We start from the raw sequence: 16,974 nt of genomic DNA, 5'->3' as shown, positions 1-16,974 counted from the left end.
AGGGAGCTTGCCTGATGTGATGAAAGCAAGGTCTTCCTTTTCCATATAGGAATGCTTCTCAGCTCGCATTCCACCCTACATTGAGGTGCTCAATGCATCTCCACTATATTAAGAGGCACCAGTTGTGAGAAATAAAAGATTGTGTTTATAACAATGTACGAAGCATAGAGAACATATCTTGGAAGTCATTCCCTCTGATTATTTTGCACCATAATTGGGGCCAACTGCTATTTTTTACAAGTCATGGATGAGTTCCATGGCTCCCTAAAGCATTTTTGTTTCAGTTGTTTGGAATATGGCATAACGTCATATTATTCCCTGTCACGTGCATCCTTGGAATTACCTGATTAGAGGGTGAGGAGCAGTTTAGCTGCTAATGTTCAGCTTCATGTGTTATTCGAACTGTACTGTCTCTCTGCCTCTGTGTGTAAACAGCATGGTTATGAGAAGCTGCTTCTTTCATTATTTCTGTGGTCTCTCTGAATAAGGGATTATCGTTAGATTGGATGAGAAGTACCTCTGAGAAGTCAATGTGACGCCCACATACAATGTGGTCCCAGAAGTTGCCCTCCAGGATAGTTGTTCTCAGACATGGCTCATATTATAGTCACCTGGGGAGTTTTAAAAAATCCAGATGCTCAGACTGCACCTAGACCAGTTTAATCAGATTATCTCGAGGAGGGATGCAGGCTCCATTATTTCTTAAAATGTCCCGGCTGATTACAGCATGCAACAAAGTTTGAGAACCGGCTCTCAAGAATCCCCAGAGATTTAGTGTTGAGACCTGATGATGAGCTCTGCACCTCACATAGGGAACTGGTGAGGCTAGAGAGGGCATTTATCTGAGACAAAGAAAGTGGGGTATGGAGACCTTACAGTTGTGAATGTCGATGCCCCACAGACCATGTGAGGTGCAGTATGCCCCCTCAGGGCCTCTACCTTTGCTTCAAAAACAGCACGGATCATGTCTCAGAATGTGGACCTCGGATAACAGGCTGACATGTGACATGTCAATCTTAATTAATTTTTTTAAAGTCGGTTCCACACCCAAGGTGGAGCCCAACACGGGGCTTGAACTCAGGACTCTGAGATCAAGACCTGAGCTGAGATCAAGAGTGAAACGCTTGACTGAGACACCCGGGCGCCCCTGACATGTCAATCTTGACTAAATAACTAAGCAGACATCTTAAGCATGCGATCAGCCCAGATGGGTATGAGTGTTCTGTCCATTTGCTTCCTAGCTATTTCCAAGCGTGAATTTATGCTGTGAGCCATGATCCATTTTTCTCAAACAAAACCCCCCTTTTATGACTGGAAATGTATTTGAGTTGAGTAGCACTAAACACGCACACACACACACACACACAGGAACAAAGGTTCTTTAATGAGACAGCTAAAAAGATGGTCACAAACAGCTCTGGGACCAATTCCATCCCCTGCCCCCACTGAATTTTCACAGGTATATCAGAGGCCATTCTCTCTTATTTGGGACTGGAATGCTGAGTGAAGCGTCACACCTCCCCCAACACAGCTATTCACATCCGGGGCTTGGGTTTCCTGGCTAGGGAGCTGGAGAACACAATCTCTCTCATATCTATTTTCCAATAAAAAAAAAAAAGTTCAGTTACTCCTTTGGTAGGGGAGTGGGGAGCATGGGGAAGTGGCTGTTATAGACGCCTAATTTTGCTCCTGAAAGAGACCATGTCTTGATGGGAGTTTCACCTAGGATTTCAGTGGAAGGGGTGAGAAGTGACATTTGTGGAAGGTTCCTGGACATATGTGGGTTCCTGTTCTCTACCATCAGGCAAAAGACCAGGAAAGTCAGGACACCCTGAAGAACAAACAAATGTATTAGCCTCTGAGAAACTCCTAGAAAAGGTGAGCTGGTAAAGCATATAAGTCCTTGAAAGCATGACCACTGCAGATTTGCAATTGGAAATGGCACTACTTTGTATTCACATATACAACATTAAAAAAAGAAATTGAGGGGCACCTGGGTGGCTCAGTTGGTTAAGCATCTGCCTTCGGCTCAGGTCATGATCTCAGGGTCCTGGGATGGATATGAGTATTGGGATGGAGTCCTGCAGGCGTCTGCTGCTCCCTCTCCCCCTGCCCCCCCCATGCTCACTCTCTCTCTCTCTCTCAAATAAATAAATACAATCTTTAAAAAAATTGAAACAGTACAGGAAGATAAAATAACAAAGTATACATTTTCTGAAATTCCATTACCAAGAGGAAGCCCTTGCAAAAATCTTCCAAATAGCTCTCTACAAATGGGTGCATTTGTGCGTGCGTGCGTGCGTGTGTGTGTGTGTGTGTGTGTGAATATAGCTATACATTTCACAAACTTGAGCCTAAAGTACATGCTGTTTTGAATCTGACTTTTTCAGTCAGCAATGACTCCTGAGCTTGCTCTATGTCAGTGAATTTAAACCAATCATTTTCAATGTCTGGGGTATGTTCCCTTGTATGTATGTATCATAATTTGACCAGCCTTTTATTACAAACAAAGCTGCTAAGCACTCTCTTGCACATGCCTTTTTTGGATATACACCTCATTTCTATTGAGATGTACCTAGGAGGGGGATTGCTGGGGCTATCAGCTGTCAGTCCCTCTTATGGGACATTGAGGTTTTTTCCTAACCTTTCTGTTTTCTCAAACTCTTCTGCAGTGACCTTTCTTCTGCTAGAATGTAAGCTCTGCAAGGGCAAGTTCTTTTTGTGTTTGCCTCAGAGATGAATTCCAAATGCCTATGCTGCTGTTTTCAACATGTTTGTTGAAAGAACTGAATGAACATGGATTTTTTTTACATCTGTAGGTACACAGACAATCAATTCTTAACTCAAAGTTTTTGCTGCTCTATGTCCATGGATGACTGTGAAAGTGCCATGAGTAAGGGTTTGGGGGTTACAAATTCATGGCAGTGAGTAGGCAAATTTGCAAATACAGAATTCATTGAAAATAAGGATCAACTGTATTTCATAGGATATATTCCTAGATTTGGACTTGTTGGATAATAGAATATATACACTTTTTAAAAAAGATTTTATTTATTTATTTGGCAGAGAGAGAGAGAGAGCGCACATAAGTGGGGATGGGGGGGCAGGCAGAGGGACGGGAGAAGGAGGCTTCCCTGCTGAGGAGGGAGGCCAACGTGGGGCTCGATCCCAGGACCCTGAGATCATGACCTGAGCCAAAAGCAGATGCTCAACCGACTGAGCCACCCAGGCACCCCCAGAATATTTACACTTTAAGTGTCAATAGATACTGTCAAATTTTCACCACCCTTCATGAAAAAATATATATGTATATATATATTTTTTAAGATTTTATTTATTTATTTGACAGAGAGAGACACAGTGAGAGAGGGAACACAAGCAGGGGGAGTGGGAGAGGGAGAGGCAGGCTTCCCGCCGAGCAGGGAGCCCGATGTGGGGCTCGATCCCAGGACCCTGGGATCATGACCTGAGCCAAAGGCAGACGCTTGATGACTGAGCCACCCAGGTGCCCCTATGAAAAAATATATTGCTTTACTTTTCCATCGGTGTTATGTGAGGGTGCTCACTTTCCCATGCTCTTGTCAACCCTAGAGCATATCTGTTACTGTTGTTGTTGTTGTTATTGTGGACCTGGATTGGGGAGACTTAGATTTTTACTGTGATGACAAAAATCACACAGGGAAGAATGAAAATTATAACTGACAAACTGGGAATGAAGTGTGGGCTGGGCAACATGGGGAATGGGTGCCCAGAGTCCCTGGAATGCTGCCTGGAATCTTGGATTTCCTTCTGGAGTTCTCCGAGTGCCCTGGAGGCCTCCTGGAACCATGCTCCCAAGGGTCCCACGGAGATCCCAGTTTGAGAACCAGAACTCTAGGCCAAGATTTTATTGTACAAGGCGGTGAAGATGTACAGGGATGTTCAGAGAGTGCATCCTCCTCCTCCAGCAGGCTGTAGGTAGGTCTGGCAGGGGCACTGCTGTGTGTGAGCCAATAGCTTGACCACGCAGTTGTGCAGCTCAAGGACTGGCCCAGTTAGCAACCACTTCCTCCTTGTAACTGGTACCTTGGTATCCAGACTGAGCATGAAGGCAAACAGGTCCTTCCAGCTCGTCTTCTTCTCATAAGAGTCACTGTGGATACGAAGGATGGTGAAGGAGAAATAGCCAGCAGAATGTTTTCTTCATATTCCTACAGGGAGACGAGCGCCTGGCAGGACAGATGATTGGAGACAGCACGTGGTCAGTGACCGGCAGCTCAGTTTTCTTCTGGACGAGGCTGAAGAGGACTTCTAGTTTGAACATGGAGCAGAAGGCTGTCTCTAGGTCTAGAGGCAGTTGCCGAGGCTCTTGGGGGTTGGCAGTCCAGACAATGAGGCTCCGTCCTCCCTCACCATTGCCAGCGAGAATTGGTGGCTCTTATCTATCTTGGGTTTTGTCTGAAGGAACATTTTGATCATCTTCTGGGAGACAAGGGGGCAGATGATCACCTCCTGGACAGTTGACACTTGGCCCCTCCACCAGGACCTCAGGGGCAGGCATAATAAGCCCCTGCCAGGGTTTGGGGCAGGTTCTGGGAAGGGTGGAGGTCACCTTGTCAGCAAGGCCTGCCTCACTCTCAGCCTTGCTGTGGCTGCCCATGCTGGCCTGGGCCCCCAGCGTCGGGTCCTCAGCTCCCCAGGGTTGGAGTGCATGCAGAGCCACCTCCTCCAACTCCTCCTCCTCCTCCTCCTTCCCTTCCTCCCCCTCCTCCTCACAGCTGGAAGTGGTGCAGCCAAGACACCCCAAATCTTTAACCCTATATTTGCAGAGCCTAGCATGCTGTCAGTCCTGAATCAATGACGGTTGCTTGGTTGGTTGAATAAATACTTCTCTTTAGGTTTTTCACTCCTCTCCCATTTAGTTATGGATTTTTTAGATTTCTCTGAATCTAATCTTTTTTTTTCCTTAAGATTTTATTTATTTGAGAGAGAGAGAGAGAGAAGCACAAACAAGGGGAGCAGGGGGAGCAGGAGAAGAGAAGCAGACTCCCCGCCGAGCAGGGAACCCAACGTGGGGCTCAATCCCAGGACCCCGGGATCATGACCTGACCCGAAGGCAGACGCTTAACCTATTGAGCCACCCAGGCACCTCTCTGAATCTAATCTTAACAGCAGTCCCTGGATATCTGGGTATTTTACTCTGACTTTTAATGAGTACAAACAGCAGTGGGAAAGCAAAGGTTCTGAAAAGCAACGATGACCCAAGGGCCCAGCTTTTTCTCCACAAAGGCTAAGAGCTACTAACAGAAAATGCAGTTACCTCTACAAAGCTGATAAGCAATTGATTTTTCAATTCAGTAAATTATGAAACATTTCTTAAGCCAACGACAACACTAATTAACACCAAAGAAGATTAAGCATGCGCTCAAGTTTTCCACTAACTTTAATGAATTAGTTGAGTTGCTGGAACATTACTCAGCATGGGAAGAATAAAGGACAGAGATGCGCTCCCCATTCTGCTGAGCATGATAATGAGGTCTGCACCTCATTTGCAAGGAAAATGTTCTTTAGTGAGCATCCACAACTGACTGAGATAATGAATCTATGCCCAATTTTACTTCCAATTTTATTAATAGATTATTTTACAGACAAATGCAATTATAAATTAGCTATTCAACAGCACACAATGAAATTCATGAACAAATCTGGTTAAATGCTTTTCTTGATTGCACTGTGTGTATAACATCTTTAAAACAGGGATTCGATTCTTAATTCACACCATCAATTAATGTTTGCGCACATTGTATTAATCAGCTCCTGTTGTCAGGAGAAGTCCCAGTTGTTTATTGGTAGGGATATGTTAGCATTTGCTGGCATCTCTAATTACAAATCTGAAATTCCTAGGGAAAGTGGGAGAAAAGCTTTTTTTTTAATTTGTGTTTTTAAATATCAAAATACTCTCTTACGTTCATGATATACTAAAGGAAAAAAAGCAGATTCAAAACAATACGAATTGCATAATGCCATTTTTTATTTATTATCTAAAAGAGTTTAGGGTGCCTGGGTGGCTCAGATGGTTAAGCGTCTGCCTTCAGCTCAGGTCATGATCCCAGGGTCCTGGGATCGAGTCCCACATCGGGCTCCCTGCTCCTTGGGGGCCTGCTTCTCTGTCTCTCATGAATAAATAAATAAAATCTTAAAAAAAAAAAAACAATATTAAAAAAATAAAAGAGTTTAGAAGTATCCTAAAATTTTGACAATGGTTATTTCTAGGCAACAGACTCCCTGATGACTTATTTTATTTTGTCTTTGTTTTCCTGTATTTCTGGATACTTTTCTCCATTGGAGAAATAGGTATACAGAGCCTTACATATGTACATAGACTAAATTACACTGAAAACATTCAAAGCATTATATGGCTTCCAGGAGTCCTAATATTCAATAAAACCTTGTGCAAATGGACTATGAAAATCTCTCACATCCCAGAATGGAACACTAACTGTGTGATAAATGAACTTAATTATTTCACAAATCTAAGCTATAACCTCACCAAAGGAGGGGGGGGAGGAGGTGAGCAATGGTAGCTTCTGAAAATGGTACTTCTGAAAATGGCATATAGTGCATCTGTTTTGTTTCTTCAATTCCATAAACGAGTGAAATCATAGGGTATTTTTCTTTCTCCCATTGACTTATTTCACTTGGCATAATTCCCTCTAATTCCATCCATGTCATTGCAAATGGCAAGATTTCATTCTTTTTGATGGTTGAGTAGTATTCCATTGTGTGTGTGTGTGTGTGTGTGTGTGTGTGTGTGTGTGTGTGTGTATATATATACCACATCTTCTTTGTCCATTCTTCTGTCAGTGGACATCTGGGCTCTTTCCATAGTTTGGCTACTGTGGACATTGCCGCTATAAACACGGGGTGCTTTTAGTCAGTTCCTGTACTGTAAGCCTAAAGACAAAAAGAATTCTGCATAAGCACCTTACTCCAGTTGATAAATTTGTTTCTTGCAGGGCTGTGGGTTAACAGTGTATACTGGGATTGAATGAAGAAGTACTGCTGTCAGAGTACTACTCTCAGAGTAAGAACCAAGGTTGCTTAGAGAAAGGGCTGGGACAGGGAAAATGAGCTTGGAGCATCTTATAGTTTCAGAAATGAACAAATTCTCACCCCCCACCCCCATACACAAAAAGGAATTGAGCATGTCACCAGGACCTAGGAACCAACCTGCAACTGCTCCCAATGGCCAAAGCTGGAGTAATTCGAGCAAGAAAATAAATAATGATAATATTGGATTATAACACGAAGAATAAACTTAATATTCCTGGTACATATTGATATAAAAATGATTGAATGAATAAATAAACAAGGGAGAAGGGACAGATCTTCTATGCAGAAGAATTCCAGTTAATAAATGTAGAGACTCCCCACTCCAGAAAGTGAAAGTTAATTCCTCTTTCCTTGAGTATGGGCTGTACTTAACCATGATTCACTTCCAACAATAGAGCATGGAAAGCAGAAGATAGTACACACACCCTGAACCAGGTGGTCAAGTTTAACATCACCAGTGACAGGTCACATTGCTATCATACCCTCCCTAATATAATGAGATGAGAAGGGCACTTCATCTCTCTGGTTTTCTTCGCCCAGACCCAGTTCTCCAGTCTTGTCATGAGAAAACTTGTCGGACAAACCCAAAGTGAGGGGCATTCTTCAAAACACCTGCCCAGTTCTCTTCAAAACTGTTAAAATTATACACATCAAGGAAATATTGAGAAACTCTCATGAATTGGAGGGGTCTGGGGAGGCAGGACAGCTGAATGCAACATGGTATTCTGGATTAGATCTTGGAATAGAAAAAGACATTCAGTGTAAAACTGGTAAAATTGGAATAAAGTCTGTAGCCAAGTTAACAGTGTTACTTTCTTATTTTTGTTAAATGTGTTGTGGTTAGATGTTAACATTGAAAGAAGATGAGTGAAGGATATCTGGGACTTCCTGTATTTTTGCAAATTTTCTATAAATCTAAAATTGCTCTGAAATTTCAGATCTATCTATCCTAGTATTTTATAATTTCAGTCCTCTATCCTAGTATTTTATAAATGTTCTAATTCTGCTATTGAAAGAAATTGTTAATAGTCGCTAGCTTATGTTTCCCTATTTAGTAGTGGCAGCTGAAGACTCGGGCTGCCTGGATTTAATCCTCCTCATTATATGTGACCTCAGAAAATCATTTAACTTTTGTGCCTCAGTTTCTTCATCTGTAAAGTGAGAGTAATGCTGTATCACAGGGACAATGTGGGGATTAAACGAGATAATACTCAAATAGTAGAGATCTTCTCAAGTGTTCCAGAAATAACCTGAAAAAATCAGTTCCCACCACCACCAAATTCTTTTAGTTATCAGTCAGAAAATGGGCCAAAAAGTCAGAGATAGATAAAAAGAGGTGAAATGAACCTACAGTTGGTTAAGTCCCAGTGAGCACGAGGAGGAGAATCCATGTAAATAAAGCAAACATTCATTTCACTCTTTTTCTGCTTTTGTAAGGTAATTTTTCTCTTGAAGGATAACAAAAAGTTTCCTCACTTACTCCATTTATTCCATTTTGTTGTTGTTGTGTATTCTTTCTGGGTCAGAGGGCCCAAACACTAGAATGCCATCTGTGAGATGCCTTGCCCAGCTAGATGCAAGAAATATTTAGGACTTATTATGAATAAACAATCATATTTTTCTAATATTCCTAGTATTGCAAACTTCGGGAGTGTTCCTGTAAGGCTAACTGCATAACCTTTGGATGTTTTACCTTTGGACCCCCTTAGTCACAATTATTACTAAGAAGGATTAAAGTACTAAGCAGAGTAGAGATTTCATTTAAAAAAAAAAAAAAACGCATTTGCTGGTGTCTGATTGAAAGAAACACTTCCCCCAAAATTCAGCCTTTTGTATCTTGCTGGCAACAAAAGGAGAGAGGTTTTCAAGAATTTCCTCAATTTTGGTCGCTGATTCTCCACCTTCAGCCTGCAAGAGAATCCCGTGGAAGAGGAGAGAGAAAGAGTCTCCAGCAGACTCCCTGCCGATCATGGACCCCAAGCGGGGGCTTGAACTCAAACGCCTGAGATCAAGACCTGAGCTGGAACCAGGAGTCAGACACTTAACCGACTGAGCCCCCCAGGCTCCCCAAGAATTGCATTTCTAATAAGCTCCCAGGTGATGCCAGTGATGCCAGCCTGACCATCCTTTGGGTACCACTTTCTATGGTTTGAGAGGACTAACACGTTTTAGGATTTATTTTACCTAATGGTCAATGGGAATATGGCTAAAACCGTGGATGAAAAAGGGACAAATGTGAGCCCGTAAGCATGGAATCACCTGTCACTGCTTTCTCCAGAGCTCTGAGAAAAAGCCTTTGTTTCTCAAGGCTTCTCCTGCAAAAGATGTTCCGTGGCTTATCTACTGGACTAGAGTAGGCTTCCTATGTAATGTTCTTTTTGTGAACAGGAACGCTGAGGGGTGTGTCTCTAGTTCAGCGGTTCTCAAATTTTACTGTGCATGAGAATCATTTGATGAGCTTATTTAAAAAGCATATTTCTGGGCCCCACCCAAGAAACTTTGATTTATTAGATAATAATAATAGCAAGCATTTATTATACATTTAGCGTGTGCCAAGCACTATTATAAGCACTTTACTTGTATGAACTGTTTTAATACTCACAACAACTGTATGTGGCAGCTACTGTTGTCATTCCTATTTTATAGATGAGGAGCCTGATTCTCAGAATGACTGATATCTAGTTAACTACTTATTAACTAGTTGGTGGTGGAGCCTGGATGTGCACCCAGTTGTGCACCCAGCCATGTTGGCTCCAAAGTCTCTTGCCCACTATTACTCGACCACCTCTTGTCCAGTGAGGCTCTTCACTCTGAGTTCCTCAAAGGGATCCCCTAAGACAAAGATGTAGATGTAGGCAATTTATCGGACTGACAGTTCCAGAGACACAAACAAGCATGCAGGAAAGTGAGGCAGGGAAACTGTGCATTAATAAGCTGGTTGTTGGCATGGGGAGCCAGGGCTCAGTCTCGATAGGGACCCTTCAAAGGACCATGAAGAGCATGCCTTAGAATTGCCCTACTGAGGTTGGAGAAGCTGGGGTAGGTACTCAGATTCCTTCCCCTTCTTGGTTGAGGGTTGTCTTGCTGGGCATGAATTCCATGTCACTTACATACTCCTCTGAAGCCAGAAAAATCCCTCAGGAGAGATCAATGCACGGAACCATCCATCATAGCTGCAGGCAAACTCTGAGGTCGGTCACAGGGTTTTGCGGCAGAGTTTTGATACGAATCTGCATTATTTATATATATAATATATATATTGAATTTTTTATTTAAATTCAATTTAGTGAACATATAGCGTATTATTTTTATTAGTTTCAGAGGTAGAATTTAGTGATTCATTGGTTGCGTATAACACCCAGTGCTCATTACGTCAAGTGCCCTCCTTAATGCCCATCACCAAGTTACCCCATCCCCCTACCCACCTCTCCTCCAGCGACCCTCAGTTTGTTTCCTAGAGTTAAGAGTCTCTTATTGTTTGCCTCCTTGTCTCTTTTTACCTTATTTTATTTTTCCTTCCCTTCCCCTTTGTGCATCTGTTTTGTTTCTTCAATTCCATAAACGAGTGAAATCATAGGGTATTTTTCTTTCTCCCATTGACTTATTTCACTTGGCATAATTCCCTCTAATTCCATCCATGTCATTGCAAATGGCAAGATTTCATTCTTTTTGATGGTTGAGTAGTATTCCATTGTGTGTGTATATATATATATATATACACCACATCTTCTTTGTCCATTCTTCTGTCAGTGGACATCTGGGCTCTTTCCATAGTTTGGCTACTGTGGACATTGCCGCTATAAACACGGGGTGCAGGCGCCCCTTCAAGTCACTATGTTTGTATCCTTTGGGTACATAGGGTAGCTCTATTTTCAACTTTTTGAGGAACCTCCATACTGCTTTTCAGAGTGGATGCACCAGCTTGCATTCCCAACAGTGTAAGAGGGTTCCCTTTTCTCCATATCCTTGCCAACATCTGTCATTTCCTGAGTTATTCATTTTAGCCATTCTGACAGGTGTGAGGTGGTATCTCATTGTGGTTTTGATTTGCACTTCCCTGTTGCCAAGTGATGTTGAGTGGAATCTACATTTTAATGTACTGTTCAGGTGGCTCTGGGAACACACTTTGAAAAAGGTTTTTTAAATTTAAGGATAACCTTGGCTGCCTCAGTATGGTATCTCAGGTCATGACAACAGGGTTCTAAATGATATGAAACTGAACAATTTCCCATTGCTGTTTTTACTGCCAGCCCCCAAGACCCTCCCCTAAGAAGTGAGTCACACCAGACCAGTAATTCATTAAGATCCCACCATGAGGCTGAATCCTGCCTTCTGTCCTAGACTGGCACATGATGCAACCAACCAGAAACAGCCCTAGCTAACCAATCCCAAGAAAGTGAAAGTTCTCTGGGTGGATGAGGAAAGGGGAGAAGTTTTTCTGTCCGTATTGCTCTTAATGTCTAGGTTTCACATTTCAAATATGCTTAAAAATTGGTCAGAGCCTCTCTCACCAATAAAATTAAACCCAGAACTCAAATCACTGGGGGGATAGAGGATGGAGCTTTAGAGGCATCTAAAAGTAATATATTTAACTCTTGTCTCCTATGGCACTTGCTATGTCCTATTTAAACAGCACAATGCTAAGCAGGCAATGAGAAAGAACTAGAACCAGAAATGTCAGAGCTGAATGGGAGACCTAGGAAAGCTTCAAATTCAGGGCCTGCAAACTCAGAGGCCATCACGGGCCAGGTAGGTATGATGGCTGGTTATGTAAATGATGAAAACACAATACAGAGGGGGAGGCCTTGCAACTGGAGAATGCATGCTCTTTCTAATTTTCAGCAATGCTGGAATGACCAAAAGTAAACAAATAAACAATAAAAAAACCACGTTGGGGCTCATGTTTGCAGACTACTAATATGTGTGTATTCAATTTCATTTGTTCCCTTTAGTTGAGAGGAGACTGTTTCTCAGGAGTCACTCAGGGACTTATGTTCAGCTGATACACGTCAAAAAGGCCATACTTGTTCTGAATGATCAGGGCCTGACTATAGGTGTTCTTAAATATTTGACTATCACCTCTGAGTTGATGCAACTAGCAAACCAAAGGACTGAAAATACATCCACGCTCTCTTCTGTCGTCTGCCCTTAAAAACTTATATTTTGCATTCATAATATGGAAAAAAAAAAGAAAATTTAAAAAAAAACAATAAGGAGTGCATAGATAAGTGTATTTATATGTGTAAAATAAGAGAGTTTTCCAAATGCAAGGGATCTTAGCTTCTATTACAAATTCTTTAGAAGGGGCACCTGTCTGGCTCAGTTGGTAGAGCATGACCTCAGGGTCGTGAGTTTGAGCCCCACGTTGGGCATAGAGATTACTTAAAATAAAATTCATTGTAAGGGTAAATCTATCAGCAGGATACCATAAATGATCTAAACATTTGTTGATCCTCCTTTTGTTGACAGTCACATTCTCAATAGAATACCGGTACTTATGTTCTCATCAGGGATATATCAAAACACAGTGGAAAAAAAAAAAAAACCTTTCTGTTTTTATTTTATTTTATTTTTTTTTAGAAAGGGAAAGGGGGAGAGGCAGAGGGAAAGTGAGAGAGAGAATCTTAAGCAGGCTACACCCCCAGCATGGAGCCCGATCTCACGACCCTGAGACCATGACCTGGGCCAAAATCAAGAGTTAGATGCTTAACCAACTGAGCCACCCAGGCACTCCTTTACCTTGATTTTTTTTGAACGTATGTTTATAAGTACAAAGTCCTGCTATGTTTACTCTCAAGGAACTTCAGTAAAAATCCCCAAGGTTTGGTAACAGTTAACAGTTAAATAAGCCAATAGGTTGTGCCACCAAGATGTGAGCTTTAGGAGGTAAGGATATTTTTTGTTTTATTTACCTCCAGATCCCCAGGCACCTAGAATCATGCCTGTCACAAAGACACTCAGCATGTTGCCATGACTCTCATTTGCCCCTTGATGGTGGATATCAGCTGCCTGGAAGATATAAATTCTGAAATATTTTAGAACCGACTGCTGTTATGCAGAGGACCTGTATCTCCAGATGCTAAATAATGAGTGAAGTAGAAGAAGGAATGAGAAAGTACAGGGGACCATCTGGAAAGGTTTCAGTAAATAGCAGAGGTTAATGGCAGGGTTTGGAAGCATAGGGGTTAGGGGTTGAGTTGAGGGAGAATCAGGAGAGGTGAGTGTTCTGAGCGTGTGTGCCATGATTCAGAGTGAAGAGGTGAGAGAATGGGGAGCAAAGTAGGATTTTCTCAGTTGAGCAAGCAGTACAAGGCAGAAGGGAAGGAAAAATAAAACTAGGAATTGAGGGAGAGGACTAATTGGCAGAATAATGGCAGAAAAGCCATTTTGTCAGGAGTTCCTAGCATCTCTCTAAGCTTTGCTAGTCCATAGTGCTCCATATCCAGGGAATGCAAAGTGTTGGCTACATAATGTATAATTAAGCTAAAAAATATCCTATGGGGGGATACCTGGGGGGTTCAGTCAGTTAAGTGCCAGACTCTCGATTTCAACTCAGGTCATGATCTCAGGGTAGTGGAATCAAGTCCCATGTCAGGCCCCATGCTCAGCACAGAGTCAGCTTGAGGTTCTCTCTCCTTCTCCCTCTGCCCTTCCCCCTGCATGCTTGCATGTGCTCTCTCTCTCTCATTCTTAAATAAATAAATAAATAAAATCGTAAAAAAAAAAAACAAACCCTATGGCGTACCTGGCTGGCTCAATTGGTAGAGCACACTACTCTTGATCTCAGTGTCATGAGTCTGAGCCCCACGTTGAGGGTAGAGTTTACTTTAAAAAATATCCTCTTAAAAAAAATACCCTGTAAGGGAGATATTGCACTACATCCTGGAAATATGAATTGGAACAGTCAGAGAGAAAGACAACTGGCCAGATGACTGGCCTTATGGACCAAGAGGCTGCTGCCCCAGACATGAAGGGAGCCCACCCTGAAGGAAGCGCCACGTGGGTAATGGATAGCTCTTCCAAGCTTCCTACAAAGATGGCCTAGGGAATATCTGTTCCCAGAAACACAGGATTTCAAATGACTGTGTACATTGTCACTCTTTTTCTTCAATAAATATGCCCACAGAAGTTAGATTAGGCATTACTTTTTTTTTTTTTAACTCTACCACAAAAATGTTCTGTGAAGCTCTGTATCAGTGTAATTAGGCAGAGGAAAGCTGGATCTATAGAAGGCTCAAGAAACTTTTGATCCCATTAGAGCTACTGGGAGATTTGTAGAGCAAAGCAGAGAAGGTTAATGTCTATCCAGAGCTTAATTTATGATCTGAGTGTACAAACCTCTTTCAAGACCGTACAGCTGACTAATGAATTTATTAGGGAGATTAATGCTTATTATCTGCCATTTCAAGCTGTGCTGATATGTGCTAACTTGATTCGTATACCTTGGAACATGCTGAAACGTCCCCAGGTGCATCTGACCGGCGGCTGTGTTTCCCAAGCCTGGTGCTCCCACAGTTTAAGGCGGGGGAGGTTGAGAGGAGCCAGTCCCCACTCCTGCGTTGGCTTCTGTGCCTTGAAGCCCATCCCCAGGGGTGCTGGCACGCTCCCCCCACCCCATCAGCCTTGCTCAGGGCTTGCCTTGAGTAGGTGTAAGCAATGTACCTGCTGCAGGTTATTGTGGCTACTCTCTAGCAGTCAAGTGACCATATGGAAGGCGAACAGATTTTTCCCATTGACACTCATCTTCAGCCCCCTAGACACCTGAGCAAGTGAACCATGCTGTATATCCAGATGGCAGTAAACCTCATTAAGGCAGAAATTAGCAAGGCAAGGCTAATCATCTACCTCACCCACAGAATCACATGTGCAAGTGTTCAATAGGGTCCTCCTTGTCCAGGTATCTCTTTTCCTTTGACTTGGGGTCACATGAAAGCAGCCAGAGGTTTTGTAAAGAAAGTCTGAATCTATGGGGCACCTGGGTGGCTCAGTCCATTAAGTGTCTGCCTTCGGCTCGAGTCATGATCTCAGGGTCCTGGGATCGAGCCCCACATCGGGCTCCCTGCTTGGCGGGGAGTCTGCTTCTCTCACTACCCCCCCCCCAACTCATGCTTGCTCTCTCTCTCTCTCTCTCTCAAATAAATAAATAAAAATCTACAAAAGGAAAAAAAAAAAAAAGGAAGACAATCTATGTGATGGGGTGAAAACCATATGCATTTGGCCTTTATGTTTTACCTAGACCAGGTAACTCTTGTGGCCCAACTGATCAGCTCAAGTGGATTCAACCCTACTTATATTATCAAGAAACACAACATCTCTCTCAAGAACCAACTCACCACTCCTTGAATTGTCTAAGAACCTCGGGGGCTTATTCAAACCAAAGTGGGGGAGAAAGCTGCAAAGTACCACAGGGTCTCATACTACTGGGGCCTTGGCTGCAGGGATGGCTGTTGAGTCTGATCCTTGATCCTACACAGGCTCAGGGACCCTTTTCCCCTTAGGACAGTGAGACTCTTACTGGTCCAGTGATGCCTGGGCCCATAGTGCCCTGACTCCGGATTGATTCAAGATTACAGCTCTTTATGTGCTTCACATAATTCCTGAGGTGTGTATTTGCCTTCAGCTGTCTGCCCATGCACTGCTAACCCTTCCCCACAGCCTCTCCCACTTCTCTCTGCTCGGAACACTGGTTACCAGCCCCGACATTGTATTCCCTCCTGGTGAGTTCCTTTCTAAGGCTTTTCCTGATGGCAGCTGTCAGTGGACCTACCTCAACTGAAGAGATATTCTCAATGTGCTCAATCTCAAAAGAATAAGAGCTGGGGCTTCTTAATCCCTCTTGTTGCCTACAAAATTTTCCTACATCTCCCTTGGCGGACAGCTCTGTAACAGGGGAGGATCCAGAGCAATGAACACCTCTCACCTTCCTTTGCTCCTAAGGATTCCTGAAAAGAGACTCCCCCTGAACATTAAAAGCTGGCCATTTTTAGGGGCACCTGCATGGCTCAGTCATTAAGCGTCTGCCTTCAGCTCAGGTCATGATCCCAGGGTCCTGGGATCGAGCCCCGCATCGGGCTCCCTGCTCCACGGGAAGCCTGCTTCTCCCCCTCCCACTCCCTCTGCTTGTGTTTGCTCTCTCACTGTGTCTCTCTCTGTCAAATAAATAAAATCTTTAAAAAATTAATTAATTAATTAATTTTAAAAAGCTGGTCATTTTCACTGCCCTGTCCCCACTCCCTCTCAAAATAACAAAAAAGAAGAATATAGTTTCTGCTCCTCTAGACACCCCATCAAGAGCAATCTGTAGCCATTTCTGGTTCTTTCCGCTAAAGAATTACTGTTGAGTGTTAGCGGGTAGATGAGGGGTCTTAGCTGAGGGAATCACCTCTCTTGTGCTATGGTCTGGATTTAGCTTCTTCAAGGTCCCGCTAATTGTCTTCTGTCTGCTCGCTCTGCAGTATTCCAACACTCAGGTCTGGTTATGCATTTATTTAACGTTTGAATTATATTCTTATCTTTGTCTTGCTTTCTTCACAGGTGGGAACCTGCCAACGTGCTCTGGAAGTTTGGGCTGCTCTTCTACTCATTATCCTAGGTAGATTTGTCTTTTGTCTGTTGGCAAGGCGCGGCACGTCTGCTCCCCAACCTGGGCGGGGGGTCCGTGTTAGGACTACGGGGGGGATGTTCCCGCAAACTTCCTATGTTGAAATGCTACCCCCCACCCACCCCCACCCAGATGACGGTATTAGGAGGTGGGGCCTTTGGGAGGTAATTAGGATTAGATGAAGTCACAAGGGTGAAGCCTTCATGATGAGATTAGTGTCCCTGTAGGAGTCGGGAGGAGCTTGCTTCCTTACCCTGCTCTCCGTGGTGTGAAGATACAAG

At 43.2% G+C, this 16,974-nt stretch overlaps 1 pseudogene; it reads right to left on the bottom strand.

Annotated features, from left to right (window-relative positions):
- Positions 1–3,692: 3,692 nt before the first annotated feature.
- Positions 3,693–14,676, bottom strand: LOC141372654 (BRISC and BRCA1-A complex member 1 pseudogene; annotated as a pseudogene).
- Positions 14,677–16,974: the final 2,298 nt, after the last annotated feature.

This window comes from Callorhinus ursinus, unplaced genomic scaffold (genome assembly GCF_003265705.2).
Source record: "Callorhinus ursinus isolate GAN/ISIS: 27379988/994484 unplaced genomic scaffold, GSC_fseal_2.0 scaffold1, whole genome shotgun sequence".
In the NCBI taxonomy this organism is placed as follows: domain Eukaryota; kingdom Metazoa; phylum Chordata; class Mammalia; order Carnivora; family Otariidae; genus Callorhinus; species Callorhinus ursinus.
The sequence above is the reverse complement of the archived record's forward strand: the minus strand, read 5'-3'. Positions and strand labels throughout refer to the sequence as shown.